The sequence below is a fragment of the Enhydra lutris genome, unplaced genomic scaffold (genome assembly GCF_002288905.1).
Source record: "Enhydra lutris kenyoni isolate GAN:26980312 unplaced genomic scaffold, ASM228890v2 scaffoldscaffold43, whole genome shotgun sequence".
Taxonomy (NCBI): Eukaryota; Metazoa; Chordata; class Mammalia; order Carnivora; family Mustelidae; genus Enhydra; species Enhydra lutris.
This window is the reverse complement of record NW_019154127.1, coordinates 4,972,196-4,995,143: the sequence shown is the minus strand read 5'-3', so window position 1 is coordinate 4,995,143 and position 22,948 is coordinate 4,972,196. Positions and strand designations below refer to the sequence as shown.

At 40.1% G+C, this 22,948-nt stretch overlaps 1 protein-coding gene across 1 annotated transcript in view; it reads right to left on the bottom strand.

The window, feature by feature from the left end:
- The window catches only part of LOC111155640 (mitochondrial ribosomal protein S6), a 66,787-nt gene that overhangs the window by 16,843 nt on the left and 26,996 nt on the right, over positions 1-22,948 (bottom strand). The gene's annotated exons all lie outside the window — the stretch shown is intronic.

The following is a 22,948-nucleotide window of genomic DNA, read 5'->3' as shown; positions in this document are numbered from 1 at the left end:
TGCAGCTATGGCAATGGGGGAGCGAGGCAGAGACGTGGCAGAGGAGGAGCCCCAAAATATGGAGGCTGGGGAGACGGTTTTGTTACTAACAGCTAGAGGGAAACCTGTGGATGCTCACTGGGCACAATAAAAAGATGAATTTGATATGCTGAGTTTGAGTTGCCCACAGCTCCTCCAAGCTGACCTTTCAAGATGTAAACCTTAAGCTCGAAACAAAAGGGCAGGTTAGAACTACCCATTTAAGATCATCTGCATAGGAGGGCTTCTGGAGCCCCAGGAGTAGGGGACATCGTGGAGGGAGGGTGCAGGGGGAGAAGGGAGCAACAGACCCTGGGGAACACAACCATGTGGCCTGCCAAGGGAACCTGAAGTCAGAGAAGCAAACGGAAAAGGCAGTCAAACAGGGAAAATCAGGCCCACCTTGTGACAGAAACTCGGCGAACACACAGACTCCAGAATGACAGGGTAGAGGATAACAAGGAAGCAAAGGCCACGGTATGGTGGCTGTGCCGTCACACGGAATGGGGCCAGGAGCTAGATGGCAAGTTTCTGTGGTGCAGGTGTGACAGCAATGAAGGGCAAGAGAAAGCACAGGAGGCTGAGTGTGAGCAGGATGTCCTAGCAGGCAGACAACAGTAGCAAGTCAGTAGTTAAAGGGGAATGAAGTAGTCAAGAGAATAAAATGGAAGATGGTTTAAGTAAGAACGACGGCAAGGCTGATTTACGGCGCAACTGCTGTGAGCCCCGTGCTAGTCTAGTGTTTTACTGTTACATATTTCATCTTCACCGAAATAAAGAAAAGAAAAAAAGAGCAAAGACAGTTTACCAATTTGGAAGTTGGGGTCTCAGAGAGATGCCATGACTCTGAGAGGACACGGCAGCTGGTAAGTGGAAGAGCCTGGTGCAAGGGAAGGAACACCGGCAAAAGAAATTGGGGGACGGGCAGAGGATGCCAGAGGGGCACCTCGTCAAGGAAAAGGGATGCTTCTCCTCAAAGACATAATTGAAGGGATCCAGGTAGAGAGATCACGAAGTGCAGGAGTGAACTTAAGACTACCTTCCAGGGGCTCATTTCAGATCAAGTGAAAAGAATAACGGAGAATCATTTTAAGTGTGCACTCCGGTAACCAAAGAAAATCCACCATTCCTGTAAATTTTCATTCTACAAATTCTGTTAAAATGCTGTGAATGCACAAAGTACTAGTTTAAGGTTGAGAAATTAAATTTTTACTTTCATCTCACACTGTAGCCCACCAGGAATTTTTTTAGATTCCTACTAAAAATTGTATTTATGTATTTAACCAGCTTTATGATAAAAACAAATTTCCTACCAACAATAAAAACAGGGGCCCAAATCACTTCACATTAACACTAAACAGGTAGAAAGTCTATGGCAATTTCTCCTCACAATTGTACACAAACGTGTTTTTATACAGCTCTAATCAACAGACTAAATTCTCACATTTCATTAGTTAGGCATTTCCACATTTCTGCAGAAGCCCCGTTAGTAACAGCAGGGTAATATTTCATTTTATTAACAGTGCCACTTCTTGACCTGGTGTTGCACCTATTAACTTATGATTAGACAGAAAAATAGTCTTCCCAAATAAAGATGTGGGTTGTTTTTTACAAAAACAAAAAAAAAACCCCAAACTTTGATGGATTACAATCTTCTGATTATCTACCCAAATCGTAAATTTTAATTTCAGTTTTGCTTGACTAAAAAAAGAATGTATCTCAATAACTCGTCTTGTTTAAAATCCAACTGAAGAGCTTACAGTATGAAACATGGAGCAACCCCTCTGAAGAACTTCTGAAATAAATTTTCTTCTGTCCTAAAACAGGGTAAAGCTACCTAACAAGAATATAACTCTAGGGAAATATCAAAATACATTTTGTTTGACTTTAGTATGTCAAGGTCAAATTGCAGACTGCTGCAACGGCCACATTTGTTTCATGGTAATTTCACTGAACCCAAAAGTTTTAAAAGAAAGACGGAGGAACAAAAATATTTCTTGTTGAGGCATCTGAGTGGCTCAGTCGTCTAAGTGTCTGCCTTTGACTGGGGTCATGATCTCAGGGTCCTGGGAGGCCCTTGTGGGCCCTCTGCTCAGCGGGGGGTCTGCTTCTCCCTCTCTCCCTCTGCCCCCACCTTGCTTGTGCGCCTGCACACGTATACTCTCTCCCTCTCTTTCTCTCTGATAAATAAAATCTTTAACAACAACACCAACATCAGATTTCTTATTTATTAGGGGAGTTCAACTCGTCCCATCTACCTTACCTCATCATTCTATAGCAGGGGTCTAGCATACAAGGGCTCCAGAGCCATCTGTCTCATTACCTGTTTGTGCAAATAAAGTTTTATTGGGACACAGCCAGCTCATTCATGGGCATAGTGCCCATGGCTGCTTTCGTGCCACAGGTAGATCTGAAATTATATCAGAAACTGTATGTCCTGCAAAGACTAAGTTATTTACTAACTGTCCAACCTCTGCTCTCCATTGCAATGGACTGGGGGATACAGGCAAGGCCTCAATCCACTAACCCTAAAATGCATCACAAATAAAAACCATGAGCCTGGGCCACTGAGGTATGCAGACAGAGAATGCCCCCTGGGATGGGTCATCAGGTAGACACACATGGCACCAATCTAAGTGAACAACACCAGCCTGGATGTTCCAGTCATCACAGGCCTCATGGAAGTGACTACAGATTCACCACTCCAACCACCAAGCTCATCTCCTCACCAACCCAAGGTGCCAACTGCACCTTTCCTCAACCAGTGAAACCTACAGCTCTATTAAAATAAAATTTTTAGGCTTCAAAACAAAACCAAACCAAACAAAAAGTTCTCCTCAATCCAATCCAGCACAATGTTCAATTTGTAAGAACATATGGTCTACAGGAAAGGAAATGATCTTGCTGCCATAATTCTCATTCACAAGGTCTCTGAACCATTTAATTCCAACTATTCTAAGAAAGGTTGTGTGTGCTTCTCATAGGCTTCTCCCATCCCATCTGAAAGCAGCTCCTTAAGACTTTCCTCCAATCCACCATATGGCAATGAAACACAATTTTGGCAAGGCACAGACTGAGGGGCTAAAAACGTTCACTTGAAAAAACTATGGAAAAGAAACAATGAATGAATGTGAATGGGAACTAGGAAAACTGGATCCCAGTCCCGGCTCATTCACAAATGAGTTACAACCTTGCATGAATTGTTCAAATTTATCCATTTTTAAACCTGTGCCTCAGTTTTCTCGTGTGAACATCAGCGGTTCCCAACAAATTTTCTGCCTCTACAAGCTTCACACAAACACCATTCATACTGTAATTCTCAAAATATCCCAGGGGCATACAAAGTTTGAAAGTCGTCTCCCTCTCTTCTCTTCTGTGCCCCTCATGCTGATATCCTCATCACGCAAACTGCCCTGCCTCCCCCAGGTAGTCGGTCATTCCTGTTTCTTTCTAAACAGCACTTGTGGCAATCTGTAAATATCCTTTCATTGCAAGAAAGAAGTGGCAAGAGAGCAAGGACTTTTGTCCATCATGGACTCCTCTGTACTCCCAAAGTCTAAAGCACTTCACGTTAGCAGGGGACAGGCACTAGAAAATGGTGGTTAAATAAGCAAATGAATGCATCAATTCCATCCTTTGCTTGCTTACTCTTTTTTCCTTGAGGAACCCTAAGTTTCCTCCAATCTCTACTACAATTTGAAGCTGCTTTTCATATATACAAGGTAGCTCATGGTCACTTAGTAACTGCAATACTCAAGCAAGCAAAATGGTGATACCAGTTTTTTCTGTTTATTTCATATAGTGCCAAAATGCTGTTAATACTAATATTGTAGTTTAAAAGAATCCAGAATTCATCTAATAGAAGTGAAACTAAATATCCATGTATTTTAGATAACAAGTCCTAGTATATACACAAATATAAAGATTAAACTTAGTTCTAATTATTTGCTGTTAAGATAAAGTACTCTCCAAAAAATTTACACTAAACAATACTTTAAAAAATTCACACTGGAGGGGTGCCTGGGTGGCTTAGTGGGTTAAAGCCTCTACCTTCGGCTCAGGTCATGATCCCAGGGTCCTGGGATAGAGCCCCGCATTGCACTCTCAGCTCAGCGGGGAACATGCTTTCCCCGTTCTCTCTGCCTGCCTCTCTGCCTGCTTGTGATCTCTCTCTCTCTGTCAAATAAATAAATAAAATCTTTTTTAAAAAAAATTCACATTGGACAAAATGACCAGTTTTGGTCTTATTATTATGAATTACTAAAACTACTGATATTCAGGCTAAAAAGGACAACTCAGGGAAAATCCAAAACCTCATATATTTGCATGGCTACTCTGAAAAAAAATAGGTATGTCATATTTTGATCAGACCCTAAGGTTTAGACAGGAACCAAAGGGTAAACATTATAGAGAAACAGTGTGTAAACCACACATTTCTGAAAATTCCAGCCACGTGAACAAGATGGGCTGCCATGTGAAGCAGCGAGCCTCCCCCCCATCACTGGATACAGGAGGACCACCGAGTCAGTCTTTGCATTGGGTGGGAAGCTGGACTGGCTCACTTCTAAAGCCCCTGCCAAGATTAAATTCCAGCACTATTCTGGCACCAGCCCTGATTCTGAAGGACATTCCGAAGTGAAAATGGGTTTTTAAGAAGCTACAAGTGCAGAAGTGAGGAACACGCTGACGACTAGTAAGGCTTGGTGCTGTGCCTGGACTCGCATCGAGGTAGGAGCTCTTTACCCGCTACTGCTTTTGTAACAGTTTCCTGCGGGCGTCCCTGGAAGGCCAGGCAGCTCACGCTACATTTTGAAAACCTCTAGAGAGTCTAATGGACAAAGTTTCTACGATAAAGACGAGAGCAAACAGGAAAAATAAAAAGAAGGACATCTCTACTTGCGGCAAAATAAAATCCCCCTTTCAGTAAGGTTACTTAAGCTAAGAAGTCAAGGGAGTACTAGGAATACCACTGGTCCACAACCAGTGTTTTATCTCATTAAATGAAGATTAAAGAAGAGAGGCTTGTCAACAAAATCCTCTTGTAAATTAGACTCCCTGCCCTCCGATGCACTCAGCTTTCACCACAACACACTCAGAGGCCAGCACACCCTCCCAGTGTGCAGAATGCACACCGACCCGCAGGCAGTGCCCACCGAAACCTCGCCGTCCTCACGTACAACACAGTGTGCAGCTGCCCGGAGCAGGAGGATTTATGGAACGCGGAGCCAGGTCAGAAAACCGTCAAAACCTGGGAAAATGTGTATGTGAAAGCCTCTCTCGTTCTCTGCTGCATCTTAATTCTGGGATTTATCTCCTCAAAAGAAATTTCCTTGAAATTCTGTATTGAGATTCTGACAGCAATTGAAAAAGAAAATCTGTGAGCACCTTTCAACGGCAGAACAGGCTTTAAGGGAAGTTCTGTCACTAACAGACCTGGATGAACCATCTATCTTAAAACGTGTAAAGTGTCAGCCCTGCCTCACGACATCTGCAAAGGCCAACCCTGAAAATGGTTCCAGGGGAACTGTTTTTCAGAATATTTTTATGTTCAGAGAACCCCTTTTTTGCCCCACAATTTGAATCAACAGTTGCAACACTCCAGGTAATTAAGGATTAAAAATTACTAAGCACAGAAGCTATTCTAAAATCAGTGTAAGATTCATTAAGGACAAATCTAGAACACTAAAAAAAAAAGTAAAGCATAAGTGCACGTTCAAACATGACTACACACTATGTACTGTTATACGCTGCATAACTTAGGGGTTAAGTGACCAGAATAGTACATTTTATAGGCTTTTTCCAAGGTCAAAGATAGACAATGCTCCTAGAAGTAGAACTGCACCGCTCTACTACTCTGCCCATGAATCATATTTACAAGACGATTTTTAACAAACACGGACTAACTACTGAACAAAGACTTAACGGGCTTTCAAAAATGGGGAAGGATGGGAAAAGAGACGAGGACCAACATCCATATAGTGAAAGTGACAAAAGTAAAATGCACTGAATAACTTTTTATAAGCAACTGTCATGTCCTCTGCATAAAGTACCTCAAATTCTAAAAATAATTTTAAATTAGAAACTACATTCACAGTTCAGACATATCACGCGACCATTTAACAACGTTACAGAGCCCTAAAAGTGGCTAAAATGTAGAGCAAGTGAAAAGCACCTATGAATATGGTATTTAATTTACATGATCATCTTTGTGAGACCACCTAGCAATCTTTACCGAGGAACAATTTTTAAAATAATCTTAACAACACAAATCAGTTGTAAAGAGGAAGCATACTCCTTATATCTGGAAAAGGAAGGAGAAAAAACTGAATGTGCATACCACATTCTGGGGGTGTCAGAAACACAGGTTGAACCTGATGAAACTGCCAGTTGGGGGGGTCAAGTATAGTTATGGACACTGACCATTTCTTAAGGCTCTAATTTTTTTTTAAATCTGGAAACCATCCTCTCAAAGGCCTCTTCCAGCCAAGTACTTCTGGGTTGCTCACAGTGAAATCCACCTCCAAAAGGGCAGACACAGGGACGTGAAAGGCAAAATCTCAGCCCTTTAAAAGTTTGCGATGCAGACATGAAGACAGACACATGTAGGCAAACTAATTAAAAAGGAAGTTAAACACAGACAACACCGAAGCAAAACCCATCAATGTTCCAAGAACTCCAAGGGAGCAGCTACTTGTGACTGGTGGGCTAGAAAGGACAGCAGCCTGACCCCAACAGTAGAACGCCTCTTCTAGAAGCAGAAAGAGGGTCGGTCAGAGCTCTCTCAGAGCAGGTCTGGACTAACAGCGGGACAGAAGAATGGGAAGATGCAGGTGGCATTTATATTTGAGGCAGAATCAACATGGGCACTGTGTTGGTACTCACATAAGCCATCGCTTTTTTTTTTCAAGGCAAGTTTTTTCCTTAGTACATTCAGTTGTTTCCTCAAACCTTCACCTACACTACTGGTAAAAATGTCAACTTTCTGGAGGGCAAATGGCAGGATATAGGAGTTTCAAATGTGTATCCCTTCAATCCCACAGCCACTTCTAAGAATTTACTCTGAGAAAACCACCATATCCCTGCACAAGAACTTAGCTATGAAAATCTCACCATAAAGTTATTAGGACAGTGAACAGAAAGGTAGTTGTCCATTAATAAAAGACTGGTTCACTAAATTATTTTCCCTGAATCAATCAGTATGATACAAACATTTAGTAAAAGGATGTTGATTCCTATATAAAACATAAACATATTTTAACAAAACTAAAAATCAGCATGTAAGGTCAATCCATGTGTACTTACATGGAGAAAAGGTCTGGATTAATATACAGCTAAATGTTAAACTCTTTTTCCCTAGCAATGAAGATGAGAGGACTATTCTGTTCTTTTTTTACACTTTGCTTTATTATCTGTTTTTTTTTTTTACAATGAGCAATAAAAGGTGTTTTAGAAACAAACTTCTGTTGAGAAAAATTCATTTTGTTTTGTTTTGATTTTAAAAGTATTTCTTCCAAGGGAAAAAAATAAAACAAGACCAAAATAGAGAGGGGAAACAAACCATAAGAGACTCTTGATGACAGGATACAAACTGAGGGTTGCTAGAGGGGAGATGGTGGGGGATGGGGTAACTGGGTGCTACACATTAAGGAGGGCATGCAATGATATGAACATTGGGTATCATATAAGATTGATGAATCACTGACCTCTACCTCTGAAATTAATAATGCATTATATGCTAATTAATTGTATTTAAAAAACAAACAAACAAATGGATTTCCTCCCCTAAATCTATGTCAACTGTTTGCTATCTTACTATGGATGCCATAATTTGCTAATACTGTGTTGAAAAAATAAACCTATACCCCATCTGGAACTCATTTGCTGACTCCACATCCACAGATTCTTAATAATGTAATAAACCAGAGAGGTACCTTGGGTCGCTCAGTGGTTACTGGAAGAGCCTTGCAAGCTATACTTTCAGCACCACGAGCTGTTACACTGGCTGCTTCATTTCTTGGTAATCAAAGAAATACCAGAAATCTGTAAGTCAGGAGCCTCAAGATCACTGGTTCTAGAATCAGAGTCAACCAAGGAGATGTGACAGGACAAGGCTGAGTATGGCCCTAAGAACACAGCTGCCGATGAAATCAAGGGGATGAGGAACATCGGGGAACTTGACCATATTCTACAGCCATGTAGCTCAGACTGAGATTCTTGAGACCTGGGAAATCAGACATAAAAATGTATTCTTTGGGGCACCTGGGTGGCTCAGTGGGTTAGGGCCTCTGCCTTCGGCTCAGGTCACGATTCCAGGGTGCTGGGATCGAGCTCCGCATCGGGCTCTCTGCTCCACAGGGAGCCTGCTTCCTCCTGCCTCTCTGCCTAGTTGTGATTTCTGTCAAAAAAAAAAAAAAAAAAAAAAAATGTATTCTTTGGGGTATGTGATGAAAATAAAAAAGAACCCCGGGAAGAATGGAAGAAAAAAAAAAAATCAGAGGAGCAAAACTCTTACGTTCAGCACAGATTAATGTGCGCCAGTAACAAAGCACAAATAAGAAAGCAGAGAGTCACACGTCATGGCATGGCTGAATCCGCCAATGTGAATGTACCAGGATGACCAGGGAAGTAACTTCAGCTGCAAAATGCACCAGGCATCCACGGGACATCGGCAGCTAGCCCACAGGGAGACACTGATACAAGCCTTGGTATCAAAAAGTTAGAGATGAATAAATTTAAATATATTTAAATACATATAATAAATTTAAGTAGTATATATATTATAATTATATGTAAATATACTTAACTCACAAGGCAAGAAGAAAGTCATGACTACCTGAGATCTAATTTCCTATGAATTTACGAGCTGTCAGTTTCTTATGGGCCTAGGTTAACCGCAATTCTGCGTAGTTCAACTACAATGCAGTTTTGTTCCTTAAATATAATCCACTTATTTCCTAGGTCTGAAGTCAAAAAAGTATCAATCACATGTTATTTCAGGCCAAATTTGGATGCTTAACTGCATACAATCAACTACCCCTTTCACGATTTGGGTAAACCGAAGGAAAAGGGCAGCATCACCAAGGCATTCCTCTAGCGCACGCTGGAATCACCTGAGGAACTTCAAAAATGAGAGGCCTATGTCTCACCGCAGACACTTCGATTCAAGTGGCCTGGGAATTTAAGAATCCTGGGCACTAGCCCTCCAGGCGCAGACAAAGGTAAGAACCACATTCTAGTACGAAGCTGGCTGGCTTCTACTATCTCAAAAATGAGTGATTTGGCTGAACTGTAGTTTAGAAAGGTTTTCCAGCGATGATCTCCTACAACTCTAATCAACATAAAAGCTCCACTTCTTCCACAGTAATAATGGAGCTCTCTGTGAATGTGAAATGGAGAAATGACAAGCCCAATGGGCGACTACTTGTAGTTAATACTACTTCAACAGCTGGCACCTGCCAAAATGAAGATATTCATACTCGCGGTTCTTCAGAGCTTCCGAAATCCACACCCTTTTACTGGGAGATTTCCACTTCTATCTTCCCCATCCCCCCTCCAGATGCACCTACAGATGAATAAAAGATGGGAAACAGGAAGATTGGCAGGAGTCCTGGTTACTATGGCAGCCAGTAAATGAAATGCCAAAGCTCCTGAAACTGATAGTGAGAGCAGGAATCAGGTATACAGCATCGAGCTACCTGTCTTGATTGCCCTCCTTCATGCGCAGTTCCGTTCCCTGCCTTCGCCTTACGGCAGCCTCTTGAGAGAGGAGGAGGAAGGCAGCACCACAATGGCATGAACACTCGGGGAGGGAAGAACCGGCAGACGACTTAGTGAGCGGAGATAAAAGGGTTGTAAAAAAATCATATTTATATCCCGTGAATCTACTAAACATCAGTGCACAGTTTTAGCAAAAATGTGTTCGTTGACTGGGTTAAAAGAAACGTTTTTTAAAATATGTACTGGTCGACTCAGAAATTAGGCTTCAGCAGGAGTCAGATTTGCACACCCTACGGAACAACAGACCAACAGTGTGTCCACCAACCAGGCCTCTGCGGCGATGCTTAATTAAGTGGTGAGAGGCAGGCACTTGAGGGGTCATGCAGGGAGGAGCAGGGTATAAAAGCACAGTGGAATTAAAGGAATAAAAACATCCTTCAAGATTCAGCTGCCTCCTAGAAGTGTACATTTCCTCTGCGAGCCCATGTGTCATCCCTCTCACTCCACACACATCTTGCAAGTGTAATTATGTAGGAGGGTGTCCCCTTCCTTAACTAAACTTCTTCAAGGCTGCATCCTACTCAGCTTTAGTAGGTGCTGGAGATGCAAAGAACCTGGCACGCAGAACGTGTTCAATAAAGGTGTGAAGAACACGTAAGTCAAAGAATAAATGGAAAGATGATGGGTGAAAGTTGCTAACTGCACTTAATTCACTGAAAAGGAAGAAAAGGTTAAGTAAGCCTTTAAGTCGTAAAATTCAGGGGGAAGTAAGATCTTCAGCTGCAAAGAGGAAAACAGTACCATTTTGTTTTCAAAAGACAGAAATGCATTAATAAAGCTAAAGCACATCCTGTGGGTTAAAAACAGGTGCACAGTCAAGGAACGAGGAATAAACAGGTGAAAGATGGAAACGAACAAAGACACAGCCAGGCTCATAAAGGTGCCTCCAAACTTCTCAAGATTCTTGGATATAATCAAGAATCAGTGGACATTCTACTGCTAGAGTGTACAGTGAATATTATACATCCAAACTCAGACTTCGAAAAGCTTTGAAAATTTCTGGAAACTGAGTCAGCAAGTCATGCTGTCTCTATTCACTATGTAGAGACAACAGGGATTATACAGAGTCTGCCAGAGGATGTAACAATGAAATTTCATATTACAACTGGAAGGAGAGTGAAGGCAAGGAAATGGTAGTCCTCATTTTGTTGTATTTGCTTCCCACCCCTACAGTCTAATAACCTCAGTGTGTACCCTGGAGTACTGGATTAAACTTGGAGGCCACATATAGAAAGGGATATCAACGGCCGCGAAGTTGTCCAGAAAAAAAATAAAGACCGACAGGTAAAGGGTCTGAAGCTCAGGTCCTGTGCTGTCCAACCAAGAGAATGGAGAAGATGAAGCCTGATTTTGAGACTTAAGGGTATATGTATCTTGAATATTTATTTTCAAATATTCCAAGCGAAGAAAAAATAACAGTTCAGAGGCAGAACTTGAATTATCAAATTAAAGAGCCAAACTGGAGATAGGAAACCTCTTTAAATTCAGAACTTTCTGAAAGCAAAATGCACATTCTGGGAGAGGGGACGGATCAAGTTCTAGTGTCTGTGGGTGGTGGTTACACAGGTGCTTGCTTCACACGTACAGCTGATCCCCATCATTTGTGGAACACAGATATGCCAGTTCACCTACTAGCTCAAGTTTGTTTGTCACCCCCAGATCAACACTCCCACCACTTTCACAGTCATTTGAGGACATGCGTGTGTGGAGACCGGTGGAAAATCTGCCACCCAATACGCACATTCCCAGCTGAGGTCCAACAACCGAGGCTTTGCCTTGTTTCAGATCTCCCATGGTAAAGCAGGTGCCTTTTTTGCAGGCTACGTAGTGCCATGTTTTTCACAATTTTGTGCTTTTTATTGGTGCTATTTAAAATGCCCCTGAGTTGGGGCGCCTGGGTGGCTCAGTTGGTTAGGTGGCTGCCTTCAGCTCAGGTCATGATCCCAGGGTCCTGAGATCAAGCCCTGCATCAGGCTCCATGATCAGCGAGGAGTCTGCTTCTCCCTCTGTCTCTGCCTACTGCGCTCTGTCTACTTGTGCTCTCTGTCAAATAAATAAATAAAATCTTAAAAAAAAAAAAAAGCCCGAGTGAGGTGAAGTGCTGACTTAGTGTCCCTAAGTGCAAGAAGGAGGTGTTGTGCCTTATGGGAAAAAATGTATTAGATAAGCTTCATTCAGGGCGTAAGTTAGGATGTTATTATAGGCTTTGAGCTCAATGATTACAAATCAAAAATACATATTAAACATGATGCCTTTATGAGAAACACTTAAAATGACATTATGTATTGATCAGTTAATTAAAATGTGGTGACCAGCCATTGGCTCACAGGAACCTAACCATGTACTTCCTCAAGGGGCAGGGACTCAGTATTGACTAATTCAGTGTCAGAGGCAACTTTACAAAATGTAACTACCGCAAGTAACAGTAACTAGCCATGTTCACTAAGCTGTACACCTGTTCATGTTTCCTCGACTGAGTATGTACACTCAATTTCACACACACACACACACACACAAAATGTTTGGATAGGTGGTCTTCATACATTATACACAAGAATCAAATATGCAATCTCTCAGGCCCCTGCAAAATGTAATCATTAGCTTTGCATTTACAGAAATAAGCAGAATTTTAAGACTCCAACTGTGCTTCTTATCTGGTTGTCAACATGTTCTTTTTGGGAAGGGCAGAAATGGGCTATGAGGCTCCGAAATTTCAACTTTCAAAAGCTAAGTGAGGAGGACCAGGACTTCCCAGGATGTTGGAAGATTCAACACAAGCATTTAACGATGCTCCCTCCTGAAAACCTACCAGAACTATAGTAAAGGGATTTTTTTTAAAGGTATAGTTCTGCAAGAACGAGGAAAATAGGAAAGCAGCAATTCAATTTTAAGAGAAAGCAAGAGGATGGAAGAGAGCAGCAATGTGGAAAACAAAATCAACCACACTTACACTGGAGAATTCCTGGAAAGATCCGAGAATGGGCAACGACGGACACACCTCTGAAAGTGGGGGTGAAGAGAGAGACTAAAATAAGGTTTGTCAAAAGTATAAGAAAATTGGATCCTTAGGTGCATGTTTGGAAGTCTACTACTGTCTGGAGTGGACAAAACAGAGAGAAACCTATGGACCGGAAGACACACACACACAGATGGAAGTGGGGGTTCCATACCAAGAAGAGACTGAGAAAAAAAATGCATGCTGAATGAGACGAGACCCTGGTGCTCTTTCCCCACTTAGCTCCCAGAATAATGGCCTAAGGTCTTTTATCCTTCAGGCAAAACCTCAAATATTCTTTGGGGAATCTAATCCGTTCAAAAGCTACCTCAGGAGCATCCAACAGGTGGCAGGCCATGAAGGCCAAACAACAAAGCTGACAAGCTCCGCCCACACGGTGGGTAGTGGTAGTCCGTCCTGCTTGGTGTAAGCCCACGACCAAAGATCAGCATACATTTGAGAAAAGCCTTTTACATGAGAACCCAACACGGGAAAAGCTGGAGTAAACAAACAGCACAGGAGGAGAAAACAGCATCTTCAGAGAGAAGACGCAGCATCCACGAAACAAGAGACAATAAAAGAGAAAGATTCAGGGAACAAAAGAGCACTGAAAAATTAAACATCTGAGAAATTCTTTTTCAACAGCAGGGTCGGAAGATAAAGTTTAGGAACACCCTTAGAAAGAGCAAGAAGACAAAGACAATTAAGAAAATTAAATAACAAAAGACTGTAAGAAATTAAGTGGACCAATACACGTGGTCCAAGAGTTGAACAAAACGGGTTCCAGAAAGGAGAGAACAGGGAGAATCATCATCCTGGAAACGAAAGACACAGGACTGTCGAACTGAGAGAGCCTACTGCAGGCCAGGACAATGAATGGAAAACTTTCAAGGCATATAATAATGAAACTTCAGAGCACTGAGACTAGAAGCTAGGGGGAAAAATGGTCTTATGCTTACAAATCTCTAAAGAAAAATATTTTTCAATCTACAGCTCCATATTCAGCAAAACTTTTAAAAGATATTTATTGACATGCAAAAACTTTAATTCTAAGGATTTGTAGAATTGAAAAAAAATGAGTTAATGTGTCAATATTACTTGATTTCTTGCAGTTGGAAAAGGGAGAAAAATAGAATAGGGGAAAGCTGAAAAGAATCCTCTTGGGGCACCTGGGTGGCTCAGTGGGTTAAAGACTCTGCCTTCAGCTCAGGTCATGATCCCAGGGTCCTGGAGTCAAGCCCCACATTGGGCTCTCTGCTAGGCAGGGAGCCTGCTTCCCCCTTCCTTTCTCTGCCTCTCTCTGCCTAATTGTCACCTCTCTCTGTCAAATAAATAAATAAAATCTTAAAAAAAAAAAAAAAAAAAGAATCCTCTAGTACTCATTTAGAACTGGGAGGTATCAGTAGGTATGTATGAATTTCCCACCTCAGTATATTGAAAAGAGCCAGGAAGAATGGCCATGTTTACGCCTGTAAGAATGAGCACACCCAGACCTTGGTTTCGAAATCCCATTCCCTCCCTAATCCCAAATGCCTGATCCTGATGGGGGCAAGGAAAGCACAAGGTAACAATGAAAACACCTGTTTTGGGCAATAAGGAAGTGTGTGTGATGGAAATGTGTCATGAAGGACACAGAAACTGGCCTGCAGAGTGTCACAGGCTAAATCTGGAGACATCTGAACAAAATAATGACAGTTATGTATTATAACCCAGTAAACAGGTTCATACTGATAAATAAATGGGGAAAGAGGGAAACTCTTCATTTTAGTATAGCAAAACAAAACAAAAAAAAAAAATCACTGTTCTGCATCATCATAGTGATACATTTGCTCAGGCAAGAACTACATATGGATGCTGAAATCAGGGGTTCAAGCTCGATGAGGAATAAGTTATTTACATAATCTCCAATTATCTCCCCACAAATTACTTATTGGCAAAAGGAAAATCAGTAACTTGACAGTAGAGAAACCTGGCAGACACCACCTTAATCAAGCGTCAGAGTCAGTGTCAATAATAATGGGACAATACAACATCACACACCTCCCAATGTGAAGTTCTGAGGGCATATTACTGCTTACGCCGTATACCTGCCAAAAATGCACAGCGTGAATCTCATCGTAAGGAAACATCAGATCGGGTGGGGGCGTTCTCAAACTGGGCTCTAAACTTCAGTAATGTCAATACCATGAAAGACAAAAAAAACTGAGGAACTGTTGCTAATTGAAGGGGAGAGACAGAAAAGCTTCTAAACTTTAAAAAAAAAATGCTATTAAAGGACATTATTGGAATAGCAACACTTGAATCAAAACTTCCGATTAAAATATTGTATCACTGTTACTTTCCAGATTTTGATAATTATATTGTGATTTTATGAGTGACTGTCTCTACCTTAAACATACTCTAAGTACTTAGGGGTAGAGGGGAACGGTGTCTGCAACTTGACACTCAAATGGTTCAGAAAAGTGTGTATGATTAAGAGAGAACGACAAAGCGAATGTAGCAAAATGTGAACTACCGGCGAATCTGGATGAAAATGATTCTGGAATTCTTCATACTATTCCCATAGTTTTCATGTAATCTGAAATTACTTCAAAACAGAAGCAGGAAGAGAAACGAAAAAAGGCACCGAAGGACAACCTCTTCAACGCTAGCACAGAACCCTGTACATTTTTGAGCGCAGACGTATTCACACTGAAAATACTCAAGTCACAGAAATGTAAATTTTTCATTTTATTCAAAGTTGGTACAGAAGTGCTAATAACATTTCCATAAAATAATTACTATACTTCAGTTACAGGACAAGATACCACAGAAAGGAATATACTTTGCAAGAAATGTAGGTTCATCTGAAGTTTCCAAATACTTTTGAAGGCTAATGCAGCAGCTGGCAAAATAACACACAGTACACAAAGAACAGTGTATTTTACAGAGTCAGTAATGAAAACTGACAGCTCCTTAGCAGATTTGCTTCATTGTTTTTCCATTTTTTCAACAATAACACTTTTAAAAAAACACATTAAACCAAGATCATACATGTCTACAATTTTAAAAATCAGATTGTATACAGTAGGTTAGAATAATAGTCAAGTTAGAATTGTCATGTATGGTTAACAATCCTAAATCTACAATCTCAACTATATTCCTTTTGATACGGAAATAACCTGGTTAATACCAAATTCTACTTTCTGCTTGCAACTAAAACATTGTACAATGTGAAGATGGACCCTATCAATAAAACCTTAAAAACAAAATAAAACAAAACAAAAAACCTGTGGACAATAAAGGGTACACTGGAAATCAGTTTACAATTCCAAAAACTCACCAATAACTCAACAGCTTCATTTATAATCACATTTGGTCTACAATGCATAATTGACGAAATGATACATGTACACGATACACACCCCCAGTGCACAGACTGGTCTCTAACAGAAAATAGGAACAAAGCATAATAGGGAGGACACTGGGAAAAACAATTTTCAACGAAGACATCTTTTCAAAATGCAATACTTACATATCAAAAGTACTAGATAAAAGCAGCAGTACTCTGCTGACGTTTGGCTTAAAAATAAAGGAATGAAGCGATTTCACAGGATATTAGAAAAGGAATTGGTTTTCTTCTTGAAGAAGACTACTAACTTTTGCACAGCAACTATTTTTTGATATCCACCTTATCAAAAAAAAAAAAAAAAAAAAAAAGCACTGAGAAGCATAACGTAGTTCATATGTGATTGCCAACATAAGTCTGGGCAACAGAAAATGGGATGTCCAAGCAAAGAATGGGTAGATCCCCGCTGTATCTCTGAACTCTGTTGGCAATCTATAAACCGAAGCAGTATTGGTGGGGAAAAGCAGGAACAGATTCCATATCATCATCTGACACTAATGTAATATGTCATTATTAACAAAAATAAAGCTTTTGCATTTTAACAACGCCACAGAAAAGTCCATGAGCAAAAGACCTGTTGATCTGTTTTTGCCACTCAAAAGTTAGAGATCTCAAAGTGAAATTAGAAAATTCTAATTATACATATTTACACTGCTAGGACGACTTCCACCTAGACTAATTAAAGCAATTTTCCATGGAATTATAAATGAAAGATATTCTGCCAAAGGGATCTTCAAAAGCATTAAGTTCTTACAAAGGACTTTAAATTTAAAAACAACACTTAAAGGTACAGACACATACTATACAGGACTAACAGGTTGTAACTGCTTTGCCTTATCACACATTGCTAAGCCAAAGACGTTCCTCAAACTTTTCTCTTTTTTTCCTGCATTTCTGGCACTCCTCTGCCCTCATTCCCCACAAACCTGAGGTTTTACATTCTAAAATACTGAGGGAACACACCTGTCTTTTGCTAGAGGAGCAATCTCTCCCTCAAGGTGTTCTGGTTAACCCTTCTAAAACATGTGACATTAGTCTACACCAGCTTTAATCTTCAGCCATGTATTACCAAAGGTGACCAACTCTTTCCTTACAAAGATAAATACACAAAATAGAGGAGAGTGGGAACAAACATAGTCACTTCTCTCCCATTCTGAGAGTCACAGCTTTTGACCTATGGGCAAAATCCAAGACAAAGACTATTTATTCATTCTTGATAAACTGGGACTATTCAGGTAAGAAAGCAAGGGGTAAGACCAGGGCAATACGGAGTGCGAGAAAACACATTTTCTTCTGCACGCACATTCTGATTTCACCTAATCTAACCATGAAGCAGGGAATGGGACAGGTAAAAGAATCCTTTGGACTCTCATAACCGCTGTGACAAGCAAAGTAGCTCATTTGGCAGATATGTCTCAGATTTAATTTGATGCTCAGAACACTTGGATCGAATTCTGCTCTACTGAAATGAAGTGCAGTAAAGCACATGAAAAAATAAAGATACATTCACCTCTTACAAACCTACACAAAGATTAAAGACACGTAGTATTTGCCCTGTTAAAATGTGAAATTTCTCCATGTTTTCAGGGAACTACTGATAGCAGGTAAAATCTAAAGATTTAAGATAAAATAATAATAATAACAACAACAACAACAACAACAATGGCTCTACAGCTTAAAGCAAAAGTTTGTCAAACTCTTCCACCCACCAAAAGCCTAGAAGTCTGTCCCTGTTTTAGTTCCAGATTGTAGGAAAGAACCCATAGACCCCATTTTTGCTAGTAACCCCGAAATACAATTGCAACATTCTTGATATTTGTCTTTTCTCCCTCTACCAAAGTAGTACAAACTTACTCAGATTATTATATTTTAAATCACTTATCATTTAGGACCACAACTCAGGATACCTCATTGTCTAGGGCTTTCAATACTGTGGTCCTCCACAACTCCCGAGACCAACACCTGGTGGGCTGTACAACTGGCACTTGCGGGATACTGAGAAATACTGTTAGTCTTGTGCTTTCTACATGTGGGGAGATACACACCTGCATGAACATGATTTGTGCTTTCTATGGACTTTTACTTTAAGCTTTTCACCTTCATGGAATGTGAAACTGCTGTCACATGTATGTTCTCAGATATGCCTATCAAACCTACACTGGAAAAACAATAGTTAAAATATATTCAGAGAATTAATAAGTAACCTTATAGTTTCAATTAAGGATATAAAACAAATATAGATGAATAAATAACATTTAAACTGCAACAGGAATTAGAGCTACCTGGTTTCCTTGAACCTAAACAAAGGCTGCATATAAAGTATGTAAATATAAATGTATTTTTCTGTATTTCCTCAACTAGCTGTAACAAAATTTAAAAAGAGGAATTGTAACAAATAAGTATATTCTATCAAGAAAGGGAAATGTGTAAACTAGCAGAGTCAATATTGGCAACCAGAAGGCACTAATCAAAACACATAAATTTCAGAAGCTGATTATATTACGAAATACCCTATATATTGGCCTTCGCCGGCTTGGGATTTCAATAAGAGCAATGAGTTTAATTTGTTTCCAACTATTATAACCAAAAAATGAGTTATTAAGGTACATATATTCCACTTACAGAAGTCTAAGCTACAATGATATATTGAAAAATTATCCAGACTAGTTTATCCAAAGGCAATTAAAAAAAAAAGTAAACGCTCCTCCCTCCAGCAGTACAAGGTGAATTTACCAAGATAAATATAAGTCTCCAATAAGGTTGTGATTATCAACTTGTGCTGTTGCGGAAATCACCGAAATAATGGATTCCCTTATTGACAGAGTTCACAGACTGTAAACTATCTTAAACTTGGGGCAGGGGTAGGAGAGGATGGAGTGGCTTCATTATCATGGGCAACAATTGTGATACAGTGCTTTTCTGAGAGCAAAGCCACTGCTCCTACACTAGGAAAAATCTGAGACCACTGTGCTTTTGTCCTGACTTACTCTTCATTTGCTTATGTGTTCTAGCATCCCTCTCTTCAAACATAGCACGAATCCAGGTAACCAAACCACACTGGAAAGTCATTACATATAGTAAGGTTATTGGTTTAAAATCAAAAGCTTCAGGTTATGGTCCTCCCCTAAAAAGTAAAGTATGTGAAATAAGTAACAATATCAAATATCAAACCTTTTTTGTTTATTTCTGAGTAAGACAATATATCCATGGTTAAGGCTGTTACCAGATAAATGGGGTGCTTAACTCAAAACAAAAAAAACTAAATCCTATCTGTTATAAAGGATCCGAGATGGAAAACAGAAACATGAATTATATCAATTTTCACAACATTCCTTTAAAGGTGAATCAGTAGTTTAAAGCCTTATTCCCAGCACTGGAAAGAAGTTTAAATAAACACATTTATAGGACTCCGTGAGTAACGGTGTGGGTCCCAGTGCTGCCAAAGCCTGGAAGTAGTTTGTGTCTCAGCTAAATTCAATTCTAAGAGTGAAAGAAGTTGAATACCTAGTCTTCCAATAGAGGGGAAAGTTTGATAAAAAGCATTCCAATTAAGAGAAATGACTTAATGGAGGAAAAGGGATCTGCAGCCCTGAGTTTAGCCAACCAAGTCTAACCAAGTATAGTAATCAAAGCTTATATAATCCAGCTTCCTACCAATCGAGCACAAAACGGCTTCTCTATATGCCAGCTGACTAGTTCCAACTTTTTACCCTTAAGCACTGCAAGAACAAGGCTTTCTGGCCATCGAGACAAACTCCACTCCTCTCTGTATTGAAACTCCACCCCTTCAAAGGGACTGGTATGAATCTTAACTATTGCTGCCTCCCTCATTTTTGAATAAAAGAGTTTCCAGAAACAATAATGATGTATTACCAGGGCTTTCAGGATTAGTGAACACTAGTGAACATTCATCTGAGAAAATCGTTCTTGAGAATTTAACGGTTTAAGCTAATGGAAATTCAGTATATTTAAACAGAACTATAGTTAATGAATCATTGTTTGGATCCAAGTCTTCAAAACTGGGGCAAAGCAGCACTTTTGCACATCGTCGCAGTAAGCCTGAGCGTGAATTAAGCTGAGAAGAGATCGAAATAGGAATCTGAGAAGAGTTAAAAGAATGAACAGATGAAGAATCACAGCAAGGTGAGAGAAGACAAACAGGGGAAAGACCAGTCTCTCGGAACAGTGGGTGGGTACACCACGAAGAGGAATGTACCCTACCTGTAAAGTCTGCTCAAGCTAAGGTCGACACCAAGATGTCGTAATGCAACTCAACACTTGGTTAATGAGAAATCTTATGAATACGAGCCTAAAGGAATTTTTTCTACTAAAGTATCACTATCAAGTATCGGTCCTTTTAATTTCAAATATGTTTTATAAAAACTTCTATATCACAATAGTTAACATCAAACCAGGGTTTAAAGGCTGGATCTTGTTACTGGTATCCTAATCTACATGGGGAAAGGTTTAAACTAGCCGATAGCCAAGATGCTTCAAGTTCTAGAATTCACTGAATAGAATTCTATGCCTGCACATTTTAAGCTCATGTTTGTCCTTTGCCTAACCTGTTATGTTTGTATCACCCAGGTATTTTTCAGCACCTCATTTAATAGTTGGGTTTTTTTTTGTTTTTTTTTTTTTTTACTTCTTCGGAAAACTCTGTCCTGAAAAGTCTCTGTGGTCACATAACGTAACAGGAATGGTCTACACGTATCTCTCAACCCAAAACAGGGGAATGGCAGTGAGGCAGTCACTACTCCATATCCATGTGGTCCCTTCTAGCCATCACACTGCAGATGAAAACAACACAGCAGAGTAAAAACCATAAGGAGAGTAAGGAAGCCAAATACTGCCAAGTGGGAACACTGATGGGCCTAACCTTTTAACAGCTAATGATATAGCCAGTCTGGAGGATGGTAAAGAATGAGAACAACCCATAGGCTGCACTAAATGATATTTGAAGAGGAAGGGGAAGATCCATGCACCCTGTAAGTACAGGGAAGAAAAAGCAATGGGCTGAGAAATGGAGACACTGAGACGAGACTTTTCAGTACCTCCACTCCCAATCAGCCTCGGGTTAAAGAACTGAATGACAACCTCCCAATCAATTCTTAAAATGTGAAGTTTCCCATGTGATAGGTCTCTGCTAATTACCTGACGTGCTAAGAACTATGGCCCTGGCCAGCCTCTTTGTGCAAAAAGACAATGGGTCCTCTGAACCAAGCGAAGAGGAAGCCTTGCGAGAGGAGATCTGCGGAATATAGGTCACAGGACCCAGGACTGCCACTACTGCTTGCTGCTTCCCTAACCTAAAGAGAAGAGTGATAACCTCACCAGGAAAAGAATGGCCCTGGAAAAAGATTGGCCCAGCTATTTCAAAACCCACTTACTACCTTGGGGCAAAAGAACATAATATTTTTGGACCCAATAATTGTTCTGCATGCCAGAGTACTAAGCTCTGCTCATCAAATCTCAAGACCGAGATTGCTTGAAAGGACAAAACTCTAAGGACTGGGGATACTACTAAGAGCAGATCAGAGAGTATTTTTCTCTACCTTTGAAGACCAATGTCCTCACTTCATTTTGACTCTTCGGTAACTATTTTAGTCCATTTCATGCTTATTCAATTCTGAACCTTAGCTTAAGCCAGTATAAAAATATATACATATTAATGTCTACAGATGAAATGTCATCATTTAGGACCCATTTAGTGTAAAGTATGAACATTTTGCTAGCTTAACACAGACCAGGTATCACTCCATGAACAATCATTCTAACGAAAGAAACTGAACAGTGTCCCTGAATGAAGCTGCAACCAGCAATTCACATACTTATTCAAGCACATTATCTACTACTGGAGAGCAATAATAAGGGCAAGCTTCAGGGACTTCAGTCTCAACAGAGTGATGTTTATACTGCCAAGAATAAACATCCTAATGGAAATGCTAATAGTCATTCCTTATTTACAGACATTAGTACTCTAAACTTGACCTACTGCTATATATACACAAACAGACACAAGATGATGTATTTCATGTATCGTACTAAGACAGCAGCAAAGAGAAGGTTGGGGGGGGGGGCCTAATACTTCAAACTATTAGGGCTCAACATTAAATAAAGGGGGGGGCTCACATAAACACCACCTATTAATTTATGCTATAAGAAGGGGTAAGAAGGCTGCCCAGCCAGTGTGTCAATCCTCTTTGCTGAGTTACACAGCAATATGTTCAAAGTCAAAGAAAATTTTAATTCCTACGACTTACTACCAATTTGAAAAATCTAAGGTCCTATTATTTTCCCAAATACCAAACTGTTGTCTCAAAGGAAAAAATAGTTCCTCTGAGAAGAGGACAAACCATGAGTCCAGCTTTGGATACATGGTTTTTCTGTTCTTCCCAATAGACTTTTTGTAACCTTGGACATATCAGAGCCACAGCCTCCTCCATACAAGAAAAGGATGGTCCCTATTTATTTGGCCCCCAGCTTATAAACTGTAAGAATGAAATTGAGGAAAGAAAACTCTACAAGGCACTCTAAGCTCTCAGAAATCATGCTATTCATACATGAATTATTTTTTCGTCTATAGACTCAGTCCATCAGAAAGCCTCCTGGAGACGGGAAGACATTATGCTACCTGATAAATTTCTAAAATCAACTTTGGACTAATCAAGTCCATCATAATGAAACTCGTTTATAGAATACAAAAAATTTAAAGTCATTAGGACTGAGTTTTGACTCAAAATCTACAAAAGTATCTAAAAAAGTAATAC